At 29.3% G+C, this 13,580-nt stretch overlaps 1 protein-coding gene across 2 annotated transcripts in view; it reads left to right on the forward strand.

Annotated features, from left to right (window-relative positions):
- The first annotated feature begins 550 nt into the window (after positions 1–550).
- The window catches only part of LOC107437715 (solute carrier organic anion transporter family member 74D), a 262,945-nt gene continuing 249,915 nt past the window's right edge, over positions 551–13,580 (forward strand). For both annotated transcript variants that reach the window (XM_087153593.1, XM_071184715.2), the window contains exon 1: positions 551–1,165. The gene's annotated coding sequence lies outside the window, so the exon portion shown is untranslated. The remainder of the gene's footprint in view (positions 1,166–13,580) is intronic.

Here is a 13,580-nt window from a genome sequence, read left to right on the forward strand (position 1 = left end):
ATAGTTAAATTTAAGAGAGTTTTAAGTGGGTAATTGATATTTAGCGAAAGAAAAAAGTAGTTAGAAGTCACATTTAATCATCAGGTTTTATGAGGTCAAAGTTTTTCGCTGCCCATATAAATGCTAAATTACCCACTAGTTATAGCTGCAATAATGTATCAGTAGGTAATTGTTTTTGACTATAACGTTCATCAAAATAACTTTCTTATTTTTCTTTGCCGAAGCAATAAATCCTTCTCGATAGAAGGTAAATGGAGTAGAAAGAAAGAAAGAGATTAAGCATAAATAAAACAGGTATGCAAACGATAAAATAATAATAAAAAAAAGAACATTCATCAAGCAGGCAGATGTTAATTTTTTTATCTTTCGTTGCTATTTTTCAACTCCACTAGTGCCGACTTTAAACGCTTTCTGGAACTGCTTACAAACAAATTAACAAACAAAAAGAGCGCTACGATTATACCCTGATAGAAATTCAATGTCAGTGCCACAGTACTACAGCGCCACTTCACCGCATCAAGCGCTGCCGACTACTCGGTCGATAAGTTCTGTGTCCCATTGCCTCAAGTTTTCGAATGCGGTGACAGCAAGCAGTAGTTTTCTATTTTTGTCACATTAAAAACACACCGAAAATGCAGTTTTAAACGAAGTGACAACTCGGTTTGTGACAATATCTTGAACAAACACTGCCTTATTGGCGTAAATCGAACTCGAAACTTTCTCTTGTCCTGTTAGTTTGTGTGGAAACTTGTTTGGATCGAGTGGTTGTTTGAAAAGACGAGTAAACAAGAAGATGATTATGTTCTGTGCCGGTCAGGTGAACTTGACTCGGTTTTTTGTTTTTATTTTTGTGACCAGTTTTGTGGGCCAAAGCCTCCTGTGTTTGATATAACCCAAGGTCGGTACTTTCTCTCAGTTTTTTTTCTGATTTGGCGCTCTGGGCAACACCTGTTCTCAAGAGAGTTTTTAGAAGTGTGTATAAAAACGGTGTCAGTAGATGCATGGGATTTCTCTTGTCTACTTTCGGACTCATTGAGTGGTTTTGATCCGTTTTTGACAGATCAGTTACTGTTGTGTGGGGAAAAAAACTTGTAACTTTTTTAGAACTTGAACTTTTTAATGGAGCCAGGAAAAGTTATTCTTTTTCATTAAAAGAACTTAAAAGGTCAGTAAATTTTTCTTCAATAATTTTATAACTCTTAAATAAATTTATTTATTTATCTTTAAATTTTACTCGTCTCATTTTTTTTACATACATTTTCAGTTTTTGATTTGTTTGTTATATTAGTTTGTTGTAATTTTTTTTTACTACATTCAAAATTATACTACAAGAAATGTGCCAGAACATGTAAATAAAGTTTTACTAAAATATAATTTTTATCTCTCTTATGAAAAAATGTAAAAAGATCCAATCACTTCCAATAAAATATATCTGATTTCATTTGCGTGGTCAAAAGGAAATTTTATCATTATAAACAATAATTAAATCTTTTTATTATTGGCTCAAAATTTAGCATTTTAAATTTAACTCATTGCATATTCTTTCATGAATTTTCTGTTTTTAAATTACTTCTTGTACTTTTTAAGGGTAATTTTTTACCACTTTCAAAATTATGCTACAAGAAATGTAAAAGAACATGTGAATTACATTTAAATAAAATTTTAAATTTTTTTCTCTCGTATGATGAAATGTGAAAGGATTTTACTTATAATCTTACTTGTATAACTCCGTTATACTGTTTGCATTTATTTAAGCAATTAAAATTACTGCAATGAATATATTGTTTTCATTTACCAATCTTTGACTGAAAACTTTATTTAAATTTTTTTTCATTAGTTTAAAAAATTTAATTTATATTTTAACTTGTTAAATGCAGGCATAAAGTAATGAACATTTATTTTAATGAAACTTTAAATTCGAGTTTTGAAATAAACTATTAGATTAAATTATTTTATTTCGAATTATTTTACATTTAATTATTCTTATTTTAAATTATTCTATATTAAATAATATTTATTTTGAATTATTTCATATTTAAATATTCTTAATTTTTATTACTTTATATTTAATTATATTTATTTTAAATTACTTAATATTTAATCGTTTTTATTTTAAGAAATTTTATTTTAAATTATATTTGATTTAAATTAATTTTATTAAGATTTTAATTTAAAAATTATTAATATTTGCATTTTTTTATTGAAATAAGATGATCCATGTATTAAAGGCAAATAAAAATCCTTTAATTGCCTTGAAGACCATCTTTTTAAAGACAAATAAAAAGTGATTTTAAAAGTGTAAAAGTTTTGACTTGTGAAATGGTTGAAAATGTTTTATGTTTTGTCTGTCTTTCAAATTTAAACATAGAATAAAGGATATAATTTTCATTTATGATTATTATTTATTAAATTAAATGAATTAATGATGATATTAAATTATTATATTAAATAAGAAAATTATTATATTAAATAAATAAGTTTTTTTTAAGTTAAGTTAGTAAAACAATGAATCTCCCGATTTTCTCTTCTGTGCAGTTTTAGGTGTAAAATGTGGCACTGTTTTTTTTTTCTTCAAATAAAAAAAATCTTTCATTTGAAAGATGAAGCAGCTATTAACTGAAAACGGCTAACTTGTGTATTTGCACCCAGAAAAGAAATAGGGTAAAAACTACCAGAATATGATAAAATTTACCGTGTGTCTCGATCTATTGGAACACTAAAAAGCTCAGTAATTCTTACCGAAGCACTTGGGTAATGATTTTAATAAAATTAACAATAAAATATGTTTTATAATATGTGATAAATTTTAGTAAATGTGATAAAATTTGGTAATTTCATCATGATAACTTGGTGCGTGCCATAAAAACTATTATACTGTTAAGTTCGCTTTTTAGTTTTGTATTATTTATTAAATGTGTAATAATGAGTACAATAATTTTGGAAACCAGAATTTTCGGTAAAACATTATCATATGAACGGGACAATTACCAAATAAATGGTTTAAATGCTGTATATTTTAATTTTTTTTATCCAAAATTATGTAAATTAATTGTAACATGTCATGCTATATTACATAAACATGTACTAGCATTTTGGAAACAAAATGCACTTTATAGATCATAGTTCAAATACTATTTTTAAACCCTCACTTTGTGTTATAATTGTATTTGTGAGCTTAATAATAATGATGATATTATTCACTAGCATACATATTTTATCGTATTTTACTAGGAAACAAAACATAAAAACAGTAAAATAATATTTAATCTTCTGATTTCAAATGTTTTTTTAAAATTTTAACCAAAATGTGTGATGTCACTCATTTTGTAACCCTCTCTCTCTTTCCTTTGTCACTAACTGTCACAATTTCACGTACCCTCTTAATCCTCTTTTAAGTGTTTTTGTGGACGAACCCTAAAAACATCGCATGCTTTTCATTATCAAACACAAACGACTGAAATTATACAATTTAAACAGCAAATGGCAAAAATTATTATTTAATAATTATTTTAAGTCTTACTTTAAAAATCAATTATTCGAAACTTCAGCTAGGGTTGCAAAGTTCTAATTTACAAAGAAGTTCATACACACAATTTTAAAGTATTTCTCGGATGAATTATAAATATTCTATAAATTAAAGTCTTAAACTAAAAACATTTTTTAAAGCAATCTATTTACAAACTATTTCAAGTTACTTTTTGGTTGTACTTCGGTTGATTTTCTCGGTGACCGCGATAAACCGCCAAATCATGTAAAACAAACCAGCTGAAAGTAACCAAACTAAGAGTAACCATACACACTTTCACTTTCGGTTCCATTTTGACTTTGTATTTAAACCGGGTGATATAGTAATTTATTTTTTTTCCAATTTAAACATTGAAAAAAAATTTTTTTGACGATTTTTAATTTACTGAGAAGTGAGGTTTTGTTTGTTCTGTTATGTTTTTCCAGGAAAAAGAGGTACTACCTCTCTATCGAATAAGCGTGAATGGACACGAAATGAAACTCTATGAAAAGTAAAGTTTGTGGAGGTACAATATGAAAAGTTGTAGAAAAGGTCCTTTTTTATGTTGGGAACAAAAGGCAAAGATACACGGCTCGTCATCTTCTTGAGTCTTATCCTGCGGAGTTCATGTGACGAAAATCCTATGGGAAAGAGAAGCCTTTTGATTTAATATCGAAAGCAATTGCGGAGATATGGAAACCACAAACTAAATTCGAAAAATTCTAGCTTGGCGTTATTCTTAGCTTCGTTTTAATAGCGGTCGCCGTGGAAATCAAGTATTATCCACATACTAAATTCGAAACATTCTAGCTTGGCGTTATTCTTAGCTTCGTTTTAATAGCGGTCGCCGTGGAAATCAAGTATATCCACAAACTAAATTCGAAAAATTCTAGCTTGGCGTTATTCTTAGCTTCGTTTTAATAGCGGTCGCCGTGGAAATCAAGTATTATCCACATACTAAATTCGAAACATTCTAGCTTGGCGTTATTCTTAGCTTCGTTTTAATAGCGGTCGCCGTGGAAATCAAGTATATCCACAAACTAAATTCGAAAAATTCTAGCTTGGCGTTATTCTTAGCTTCGTTTTAATAGCGGTCGCCGTGGAAATCAAGTATTATCCACATACTAAATTCGAAACATTCTAGCTTGGCGTTATTCTTAGCTTCGTTTTAATAGCGGTCGCCGTGGAAATCAAGTATATCCACAAACTAAATTCGAAAAATTCTAGCTTGGCGTTATTCTTAGCTTCGTTTTAATAGCGGTCGCCGTGGAAATCAAGTATTATCCACTAACTAAATTCGAAACATTCTAGCTTGGCGTTATTCTTAGCTTCGTTTTAATAGCGGTCGCCGTGGAAATCAAGTATATCCACAAACTAAATTCGAAAAATTCTAGCTTGGCGTTATTCTTAGCTTCGTTTTAATAGCGGTCGCCGTGGAAATCAAGTATTATCCACTAACTAAATTCGAAACATTCTAGCTTGGCGTTATTCTTAGCTTCGTTTTAATAGCGGTCGCCGTGGAAATCAAGTATATCCACAAACTAAATTCGAAAAATTCTAGCTTGGCGTTATTCTTAGCTTCGTTTTAATAGCGGTCGCCGTGGAAATCAAGTATTATCCACATACTAAATTCGAAACATTCTAGCTTGGCGTTATTCTTAGCTTCGTTTTAATAGCGGTCGCCGTGGAAATCAAGTATATCCACAAACTAAATTCGAAAAATTCTAGCTTGGCGTTATTCTTAGCTTCGTTTTAATAGCGGTCGCCGTGGAAATCAAGTATATCCACAAACTAAATTCGAAAAATTCTAGCTTGGCGTTATTCTTAGCTTCGTTTTAATAGCGGTCGCCGTGGAAATCAAGTATTATCCACATACTAAATTCGAAACATTCTAGCTTGGCGTTATTCTTAGCTTCGTTTTAATAGTGGTCGCCGTGGAAATCAAGTATATCCACAAACTAAATTCGAAAAATTCTAGCTTGGCGTTATTCTTAGCTTCGTTTTAATAGCGGTCGCCGTGGAAATCAAGTATTATCCACTAACTAAATTCGAAACATTCTAGCTTGGCGTTATTCTTAGCTTCGTTTTAATAGCGGTCGCCCTGGAAATCAAGTATATCCACAAACTAAATTCGAAAAATTCTAGCTTGGCGTTATTCTTAGCTTCGTTTTAATAGCGGTCGCCGTGGAAATCAAGTATTATCCACTAACTAAATTCGAAAAATTCTAGCTTGGCGTTATTCTTAGCTTCGTTTTAATAGCGGTCGCCGTGGAAATCAAGTATTATCCACATACTAAATTCGAAACATTCTAGCTTGGCGTTATTCTTAGCTTCGTTTTAATAGCGGTCGCCGTGGAAATCAAGTATATCCACAAACTAAATTCGAAAAATTCTAGCTTGGCGTTATTCTTAGCTTCGTTTTAATAGCGGTCGCCGTGGAAATCAAGTATTATCCACTAACTAAATTCGAAAAATTCTAGCTTGGCGTTATTCTTAGCTTCGTTTTAATAACGGTCGCCGTGGAAATCAAGTATATCCACAAACTAAATTCGAAAAATTCTAGCTTGGCGTTATTCTTAGCTTCGTTTTAATAGCGATCGCCGTGGAAATCAAGTGGTATCCTCATAAAATAATAAAGTTATAATATGAAAAATGCTGGACGTTAAACCATCTTGGCAGAGTGCCCCTTTAGCCTTAGTAATTCTTTACATCTGATATTTATCTCACATTCCTCGGATGGAAACACTTAGAACAAGATATCAAAATTCGCTGTTACAATTCGGAATAATGAACTGGTTTAAATACGCAATTTAAAAGCTTCATTCGTATGGTACCGATTTATAAGATCACGAGCTGTATTTCAGAGTGTCGGATGGCAGCGACTATGAATTGATATACGACCAATCACGAGGTACACATTCTCTTTTTAATGTCGGGAATTCTATGTTTTTATTGATAAAAGAAAGAAACTATTTTTGATCTTATTTTGTTTCATTATTCATCATAGATAGTATATGTAAATTTTTCGTAATGGATAAAATGACACTATCTATCTTTATATAAAAAGTAGCAAAAATTAATTCCGTGCATTAATACAATGTTTAAATAAATTTCAATAACTTTAAGCTAACATGTTTTGTTGAGCACAAAATGTAAGTTTCATAAACACTTTTACTTGATTAATTTTGAAACGGAATACGCTTAGCAACTGTTTTAAACTTTGAAGGAAGAAAAACAGCAACATATTCTTTAAAGTTTATTAAAAAATTTTGTTTTTAAATCATGAGAGCTAATTTGAATTACGATTAATTTGTGGTCGCTTAAATATTATCTAATCACCTAAGAGGGGATGAATTTGTGATTTTCTTATTTTCCGTTTAAGGGAGAGGGAAGAAGTGCGTAATAATATTTTTAATAAACCCTCTTTTAAGTTCAAAAAAAATTTATGAGTACTAAAAAACAATGTTTTAAAAATATGAAAAAATGGCTGCAACAACCTTGGACACCATCTTATTAGATGCCTATGTGTTATCTTGAAATTATTTTGTACTTTAATTGCTATATTTAAACTGTGTTTAACTGTATTCTTTACTCAAATTTCTGTAAGAATCACATTTTTATTAAAACGTATGTTTTGTTTCAGGCAATGTTAGTTATTTTATTTGAATTTAAGACAAAAACTCGTAAAATTAGAAAATTATAGTTCAAATCAAAACAATGAGCAATTAGGAAGGGTTTGTGATTTGCTTAGTTTTGCTGAACAGGAAGGAGGCAGGGGTAGAAAAATGCCAAAAACATGCTTACGTACTTTTTGAAGGGCCCCTATTATTCTGTTGCAAAATATTAATTAGAAAGCTACAGTTTAAGAATGTTAAGCACCAGCATATGTAATGATTATTTAATTATGTTCTTAATAATCATTGCAAAAGTTATTGACTGATTTTTCAATTTGAGAGAGCTTAGCTCAATAAAGCTTTTCACTTTTGTATATAATTGTTAATTATAATAAAATTTGTTTAAGAAATCCTTTATTTTCATATTTTTCCGTTGAAAAAGTTCCGTTAAGAAATTAATATAAAATGAAATTAAAAAAAACTATTAAGCCTTGAAAACATGAGAGATACTACAAAGTGCGTCCTTATAATAGTATTTACTGAAATAATGTAGGTCTAGACTTTTCTTTTTTTTTCTTACTCACGCATATGATTTTAAAAAAATTCTAATTTAAAAATCATAAGATGCATACAAAAATACACGAGATCTGTGTTATGTATACCTACAATTAAAATTATGTTGATGCTGACTTTTACGTTTTATACTTAACTTGTTTCTAAAACATTTTTCCTCATTCAATGCTAATGTTACGAAAAAAATTTAGTTTAATCAAAAACTTTGATCCCTTGAAGTTTTTATTATTCTTTTCTTTTTATCAGTGCACTTTTGGTTGAAGACTTTTACGAAATGCTCTGAGTTATTGTAACAACCAAAGCCAATAAATAAAAACTCCTATGACAAACAATTAATAATTATCGTTTTTTTTTAAATTTCTTGCCTAACATATTGCGTATCTAAAATATTTTATTCCACACTCATGGTAACCAAAAGTTTTGAAACAATAACTCATAAATGATAGTTAAAATTTTCAATACTAATGATTCGAAAATTAATACCTAAATATATGTTAGCTTAAGATCTTTTATTATTTTTAAAGATTCAATTTAACTTATATGAAAAAAATTTATGGCTGGAATCTATTGAATTTAAAGATTAACTGAGAAAAATCACATTGGCGGCCGTAGGTGCCGGAGTGGAAAGAACATAAAATTTGATGGCACTAATGTTAGATTAATCTCTTATAGTTAAAATTATCAGTTCTATCAATTTGGTTTCAGTCTTATTTGATTTAGCATAAAATATTAGTAAGAAACAATACCTCACTTGTCTAAACAGTAGTTTTTAAGATTCTTTCTTTTGACCCTTTCTCAGGCAGTATATTCAAAAGAGTGGTTGAGTCTACCTCAGATCCGGAAACAAATTTCATGCATTCATATTTGACTGAAACAAAAAAATTTTAAAACTATTTTCATCTTTCTCGTAATTATTTCCACCGAAACGAGAAAGGGATAGATGCAAGATTTTTTTTTCTTTTTTAATATTAGTGGACGGTTTTGTCCCAGTTTTGACGCACAAAATTAATTAATACATTAGTCAAAAAAATGTTCTTTTTTTTGAAAATCTATATCTAATTGTACATGAAATATCTTTATCATTTATGAATATAAAAAAGTAATTTTATTAATATTCATAAGAAACCTGTGTAAAATAACACTGAGTTTTACACTGGAGAAAAAAGCATGGTAAATACTACCAGAATATGGTAAAATTTAATTTAAAATTTTTGGCTCTTTGGGAAGACAAAAAAAGTTCTGTTATTTTTATCGAAGAATGAATAATAATGAAAAATGAACAATAAAATGCGGTTTTATAAAATGTGATAAAATTTGGTGAAAGAAATAAGATTTGATAATTTTTTCATGATAACTTATAGCATGGTATAAAACTATTTATTTGGTTAAATTTACTTTTCAGTCTTGTATTTTTTTCTAAACGTGAAGTAAAACGAACTATATTTTTTAAAACCAGAATTTCCGGTAAACCGTTACCGGAGCGGAAAAATTACTAATATTTGTCTGAATACTGTATGTTTTGGTTTTATTATCCAGAATTATGAATTTTTTTTACTGAAATTCTCATTACCATACAGTGCGGAAATTTTTTCAGAATTTTTTTCTCAGTATTTTTTACTCCATGATCTCTTTATTGTAGAATCATCTAAGTTTAGCGAGAAACTAAACATAAAAAAAAAATAAAAAAATCATTTTTTTTCTTTTAATAAAGAAGTGCAAAATCATAAATATTTTGTGAAATCCATTATTTTTGTAACAGTTTGACATTCTTTTATTACTTTAAATGTTCGTTATTCGTGTATTTAACACATGTAATATAGTAAAACACCTTATCTCCATAGCACGAGGAAATGCATTTTAACCTGATTTGCCCCTTTCGGTTTTAGTGTTTTTTCCAGTTTTTGTTTATTAGATTTATTTTCCATTTTGTAGAGGAAATTTTACGTTTTATATTTCAAATCACTTTGTTTCTTCTCCTTCATGTCTGGCAAGTCTTGAAAATGGGCTCCCGCTTTTGAGCTCTTGAATCATATCGATCGTTATTTCCTATTTATATATTTTAGAAGCGAATGAAGTTTTTTTTATCTGGTAATGTAATTATTATTCACTCACTTTTGTTCTTCAATCTAACTTCATCATTAGTTTTAAATTTTTCATTGATTGTCAGCTCTCAGCAATAAATTATTTGCCATTATCAACTTTAACCTGAAATATCTTAATTTAACCCCAATTGAAGACATTCAACGATTATTATACATTAACTAGTGGGCTACGCCCCCTGCTGGCTAACGCTCGCCAACTCCGAAGATTGCTACGTAATCTTATATGGTTTGCTTCGCAAACCAAGCTCGCTTCGCTCGCTACTAACTTAGGTACACTGCAAATGCACAAAATTCTAAGAATTCAAGACAATCATTCAAATCCATATAAAAACCTTTATTTTAAAAAAAAAATTACGTAATATATAAATTCGTGAAAAAAAGCGCTTTCGCCAAAATACTAAAATAGAGATCTATCGACAAAGACTACTCACTTTTGCCTAGCTTAATAGTATGAGATTGACACAGCTGATGCTCTCTGGTTATTTCAGTTTCCATTTTTAAAAGCGCTATATGTTGAGCCACCTCAGCTAGATTTGGCATGTGACATTTTTAGCGGCAATCATTGGTTGATTCGCCATGTAAGAGAAATAGTAACGTAAACAAAACAAGCAAACGTTGCCACCGGCGGAAAAGAAATAGAGCCAAAATTTGGGATCCACGTAAGCGAATTATATATATTAGATAAAGGCATTTAGTTACTATTATAACATATTCAGATAGAATTAGATTGAGATTAAGAAAAACGATTATTTTACATTTTATTTCTGTTAAATAAATGTCTGTATTAATTTTCATTGTGATTTTTCAAATTTTAGTAAAGAGCTATATGGTTCTATATCCAGATCGCGTTTAAATTTTTATTACTTTGAAAAATTTTGTTTACCAACGTGAAACTTATTATTCATTTAAAAGATATAGTTGAGGGAATTGGTGCTTGAGCCAGATAATTCCAAATTATCCGGGGGGGGGGGGGAATAATAATAAATTTAAAAAAAATAATGCATTTTTGACTGTGGGCATGCTATATTTCAAATGATAGAAATAAAGTACCCAGACATAATACCAGTTCTGCTTTGAGTTGAAGATAGTGTTGAAAAAACTAAACTTTTTTACTACATTTTGACTATGAACAATATAGCTGTTTCATCTAGCTATAGCAAAAATGGAGCAAATTGTAGAACTAGCACAAATGTAGCACAGTTCAGTTCTCTCTTGTATGGTAAATAGTGTGGGAAAAATTTATCAACAATTTATAAATCTAGACCTACTTCTTTCTTGTACAGAACCCTTCAATTATACAATTAATTTTTCTATCGTGTTAACTTTTCCTTAAAAAAATATTTATCTATTTATTTAGACTATTCTTCGTATATTAAATTTTATTTGGATAAAGTGTTAAATTCAACTAGTGATTTCGGTTGCTACTTTTTTCAAAAATAAGATTTAAAACTAGTGTTGTTATGTTACATATTTAAAGAATTAAATATTTCATATCAATTAAAAAAACAAGCAAAATAAAACACTGTTTAAACTTTTTATGAAGGAAATTTATTAAGGAAGTCGTAAAAATTTTGTTCGGAATATGACGAAATCTGGATCTTGCATTACTTAAATATTGAGAGAGAGAAAAAAAATGTAGCTGGGTTCCAAAAACCGCAAAAAAACCTTGCATGTCTGCGCAGTTGAGAGACAGGAAAAAAAATAAATAAACTGAGATGAGTAATAATGTTGTGACACGAATTCTGGGTAGCCTTCAACAAGATGAAACAAAAACGAAATAAAACACTCTCTATCAATCTTTTTACCTATCTGTGTGTCTATCTAATATTTGCATTTGATATATAAATAGGAACGTTGTAATTTTAAGCAGTAAATCGTTACTAGTTCTACAAATAAAATCTAAAATGAAGAGAAATATTGCAAAACAGAAAGACAAGTGCTTTTGCAGAAAATTTAATGAGCTTACCATTTTGCGAAGTTAGTCGCGTGTAGTTAGTATGAAGGCAATTGGTATGAGAATAAATTGTTAGAATTAACTGAAAAATACTTCAAGCGGTTTGATATGGAAAGTAAGTTTTCACTTACATATAAATCCTTTAAGATATAAATCCTTTAATGGTACCGATCCGCCCATTTCATTGAAACTGAATTTAAATTCTTAGGTTTGTACCCCAAATTAAAAATATCTGTGTTCCATTACATTTTTATTTATTTAAAAAAAGGGGACCCCGAAGGTAGTGACAAAAATTTCTTAATGTTTGTAATGTATCACTGTCTCCGATTACCCCAGATGGAACCGTTTCATTGCAAAGAAACAAGCTTAGGGTTCTCATTGATTTAACGTTTTAGTAAGTTAAAATGTTAAATCACTTTATACTTATTTTTTGGTATAATTGCATTTTATTTTAAAGGCATGTATGGAGAGTAAGTTTTCTTATGTATGGAGAGTATGGAGAGCATGTATGGAGAGTAAGTCTTATATACAATTAAATTAAATTAATAATACACAATAATCTAAAATATAAACAATCAACCGCCCCCCAGCGGGCCCTGGTAAAATAATCAAACGTTGACAGGTCCGCTGTGATAAGAAGGTTGGGGAAGACTGCTTTAAGAGATACAAATACGATTATAACAGACAAAGATTTGTGTTATTAATATTTTAAATTATTGCATTATTATGTTTGCACTTTTATTATTATTTTTGTAGATTACATTGGGGAACATGTTTTTCAGTTTTCTGTTTCATGAGATTTTTTAACAAGTCTTAGATACTTTTTCAAATCTGCAATCGGTTCCTCTCACTAAGATCCAGTTTTTTTTTTAAATGACATTTTTAGTCTATTTTTTGTCGAAACGTACAAGTTTGATGCAATAGGAGGTCACATAAATATTGACTTCCATAGACTTCAGACTTAGAGAATAGACTTCAGAGATCATCAAGATTAAAACCGCATAGAAACCCATGCCCGGAAATGTCGTCATACGCCGTATGAGACGCTTCCAATCAATGTTAACTGTTTCTTCGTGTGCTTCTGAACAGGTCATAATATTGGGAAGCACACCCTAGTAGCGAAAGACGATATTTGCGGGCATTAGTTTCTATGTAATTTTAATCCTGATGATGTGCCCTAACTCTCCTTAGAAGTTTGTCCCAACGTGTACGGGCCCCTATTCTCACTCATAATTTTTTTTTGGACCTGTACATTACATTGCATAAAAAATGGACTAAAAATGAATGTCATTTTTAAAAAATTTTAGCTCTAGGATCGAAATTAATTACAGATTTTAAATGCAACAAAAAATTTATTCCCCAGTGTTATTTTACTGTACTAAATAGTCTACTAAAAATTATTTAAGGAGATTTAGAAGATTAATATTTTTAATACATTAGTATTTCATTAGTAATACATTAGTAATTTTTTTTTATAATCAGACTTGATTCTTTAATGGATTAGTCTTTAAAAGGGTTCTTAAATCTAGTTCTTAAAAAACTAAAACTCTTTGCACTTTAACGTCAGTTACGTTTGAAAAAACTAATTTTGGAATAAAAACAATAGCAACAATTAACTCAGTGTATTAAGCAATAAAAAATTTTCTTCGTCATAACAAAACTCGAGATAATATTAAATAAAAAAACAATTTTTTTAAAATTTTCATCGTTTGTTGATGCTTTTCTTAAAATTACTGTAAGCTAATTTCTCCCAATCAAATTCAATTTTATAGTAGCGAAACTATATTGTGATTTTATAAAGTATTAACTAAACTATTGAAGTCATTCTTTAT

The sequence above is a fragment of the Parasteatoda tepidariorum genome, chromosome 10, assembly GCF_982258835.1.
Source record: "Parasteatoda tepidariorum strain Cologne lab strain chromosome 10, Ptep-v5.0, whole genome shotgun sequence".
Classification (NCBI taxonomy): domain Eukaryota; kingdom Metazoa; phylum Arthropoda; class Arachnida; order Araneae; family Theridiidae; genus Parasteatoda; species Parasteatoda tepidariorum.